We start from the raw sequence: 3,611 nt of genomic DNA on the forward strand, positions 1-3,611 counted from the left end.
CTGATAAATTTACGATCACAGTGGTCATTTACCGGGATAGTTTCATTTTTTATTTAAAAATGAGCTTAAACTCTGGAGGAAACATTGCTCACTGCTTTTATTTATTTTTTAACGAGCATGAAGACCGCGTTAAAACTGCTCGGATCTTATGTTTATTTTTTAACGAGCATGAACTATGTGCTAAAACTGCTCGAATCTTATGTTTATTTTTTAACGAGCATGAACTATGTGCTAAAACTGCTCGAATCTTATGTTTATTTTTTAACGAGCATGAACTATGTGCTAAAACTGCTCGATTATACCAGTCATAAGATAAGAAATGTCTCCTGTGAGATCTCTATTTTTTATGGAGCTTCATCTTCACTAAGCTTTGCTCCGCTCCTTTCTTTATGCAAGTTCGGAAACGGCTAATCCTACGAGTTTAAAGGGTTAGACCTACAAGTTTAAAGGGAGGACCTAAAAATTAAAAAAAATAAATAGTCGGCCCTTGCTTGCACTCCAAAAGGTTGCATGCCCCCAGGTATAAAATACAATTTCAAGGTTGCCCCTCCTCCTTCCCACCTCTGCTTTTCTTTGGGTGTTCACAGCTACTTGTCGTCTTGCCAGTCTAATGTTAACGATACTTGTATTCTCGTTATTTTTAATGGGTCTTATGCGATACTTGTATTCTCGTCAGCCCAAGTTTTAACAGATCTTTCGCAAGATCGCAAGAGAACAGCTACTTACGACAAGAGAGCAGCTACTTGCGACAAGAGTAGAACACTACTCAAAGACAAAACATTTGTGTTATTGAGGGAGGCTTACCTCTTTCTGGTTACCCAAAGATTGTCTCGTTAATCTTTCAAACAAAACACTTCCTCGGCAATGCCTACCGAAATAGACAAGGGTGAATGACCTCTGTTAAACACGTAACCTTGACAAAAGAGTCCTATTCCAGAACAACCCCTCTTCCAGCCACGGACGGGGTACGGACCAGTCATACTCTCTCGCGGAAATTCTACCTTACACCCAAGGTTTTTTCTGCCCAACACAGACCAGGATGCATGCCCCCTGGGTTCCAGTCCCGTCTTTCCGAATCACTCGCATTCATCGAGAAGAAGGACTGGGGGTGGAGACATTTCTTGATTGAATAGACCATTCAGGGTTGGTATGTGACTATTTGCGATGCGTGATCCCGAAAATGAAAGTTGGTCTACGAGCTTGACCATTCTTCCTTCGTGTGGAAAACACATTACTCTAAAGAGTGAGGAGACTATTGCTCCCATGCAATATATATAGTCTCGTCCAAGGAGTAGGTTATAATCCAAGGGTCCTTGAACGACCATCACGTTCATTTGAATGGCCTTCCCTTTCAATGTAATAGGCACATTGGGGAGGATCTCTAATGGTCGACTGGTTCCTTTATCGAAACCCGAGAGATTTCTTATCTCAGGCAAAAGCGCCGGGGAACCCAGTGCTTTCCAAGCAACAGAGGAAAGGATACTCACAGATGCCCCCTCATCAAGGATAGTGCCAACCATTAACATTCTGTATATTTGGACTATAATTCTGAATGGTACACTGGCTGGCAACCGGGGTCTGCCTAGTTGGTTCCAATCAAAGGACACAACCAGGTTGCTTGGTGGTGGGACCGAATACACGGCCGGATATGACCCTGACGATGTTCCTTCCTGCGATAAAGGAATGGGCGCATTGCACTGATGCTCATCAGAGTCTGTGTTGATGAAAAGAATCTGGATGGTGTCATCCTTATTCTCTTCAGTGAGGGTGTCATTTGAAGATGAAACTTCTGAAGGGAGAACCGGGTCAACTGCCGTTTCGACCATTGGACTTTCGTCCGGTCTGGATTCAGTAGGTTCATTTTCAATGAATGACGCTTCAGCTGACCACTTGCGCGGGCCAACTGTATTCTCAACCAACGAAGGACTTGGCACGAGTTTTTTGTATCCAGGAGGAAGTCTCAACGGTGAAACCAGACGATCTTCCAAAACTCTCTTCGCTTCGTCTAAGAAGGGACAACGGTGGATGGCGTGATCGCCTTCACACAGTTTGCAGGGGGATCTTGCTCCCCCTCTTTGTCTTGAACCTTCACTTTCGCTGGTTGACGGTAAGCATTCAATATGGCTATCAGAGGTTGATGCTCCCGAATTGTGCAAACGAGGGGACCAGTCCCTTAATATCCGGGGAATACAGGGACAATCTCTATGGAAGTGGTCTCCTCTACATATGACACATGGCGATTTAGGCCTGGTCTGTGCTGTGTGTGGATTTTTGTCAGATGTCTTTTGCTTGCCCCCAGTCGCCTTAGGCTCCTTCTTCTTCTTCTCCTTCTTCTCCATGGGAGCTTGGCTTTTGCCGGCTCTACCTTGCGAAGATGAAGGATTGGATGAAGAGTTATAGGAAGTAGAAGGCTGGTGGGCAGCTCTAGACTGATCTAACTGTTGACTCGACTGTTCAGGAACCATGGTGTTCTGAACTACATTGGTTGAGAATAGCCATATTGGCAGGCCAATTGTCAGTCCTGGAAGCGACAATGTGGCCATGTGGGGCACACCAACTTCTCCCCAAGAGGAGAAAGGACTAGGATTTCCATCATGGGGAATTCCTTGGTTGGTGCGTTCCATGTTCTCAACCTACAGATCAACGCAGGAATAGGAGGTGATTATGTTCCGTTTAAAATAAATTTATAATGACACTTTAGACACAACTTGCTTTTTCACTTTTTAAGAGTCGAGAAAAAGCTAAAGATGACTCTAGTCTCCTTCGATGTTTTAACGAGCCCGAAGTGACAAATGCTCGGAAGGACTTTTTCAGTTATAGAGTTTGGAAAAGGCCAAAAGAAACTGCTCTGGAGATCTAGGCAGAGGGTGTGCCAAACTTTTCGCAAAACCACAGAATACGTTTTACGGTACGGGTGGTCGATCTTCGTGAATACTGTGTTCACTGCATTGCGATCAATAGGGCGGCCGACACGGCTTCCTATGGATAAAGGCTTTATTCCTATAGGGGTCTCCCAATATATACGCGACGGTACGTGGGAGCACAAGTCCGTATTGATACTTATCGCTTCACCGTGGAGGAATCACCCAACCACTCAACGGTAAGATATCACGTTTAACGACGCCGGAACACGTCTCTAGCTTAGACCTCTATGTGTTTGCGTTATGTTTCAATGCGTTGTTATGTAAATTCAATTTATTTTAAGTTGATCTTGTTTAGCAGTTTGCCTTTATGGATCACCACGAGATGTATGGTACAACTCCTAAATGCAGTCTAAGATGATAAGCAAGCTTTTCAATCTTTCAACTTTGAAAATCTTAACTACTGAGGGAAAAGAAAGACATCATCTTTTCACACAGATCATAGAGCACACACTAATGCACATTTTCCCTAAATCAACATGCAAACTATCAAAATGCACATGCACAATGCAGGTATTTCTTTTCTCTTTCTTAATGTTGGTGTACTACAAAAACAAAGCTGTTGTATAACTTTGAATTCAATTTCAAGTGAAAGCAAACAAGATTTTTGTGCAAAATCAAAAGACACCTTAAGATTTACTTGTTTCAACACTAAAAATACATAAATTCAAACCATATGACGAAAGCAAA

This window comes from Pinus tabuliformis, chromosome 4_2 (assembly GCF_031772625.1).
Source record: "Pinus tabuliformis cultivar Carrire ecotype Pingquan chromosome 4_2, CPIR1, whole genome shotgun sequence".
In the NCBI taxonomy this organism is placed as follows: Eukaryota; Viridiplantae; Streptophyta; class Pinopsida; order Pinales; family Pinaceae; genus Pinus; species Pinus tabuliformis.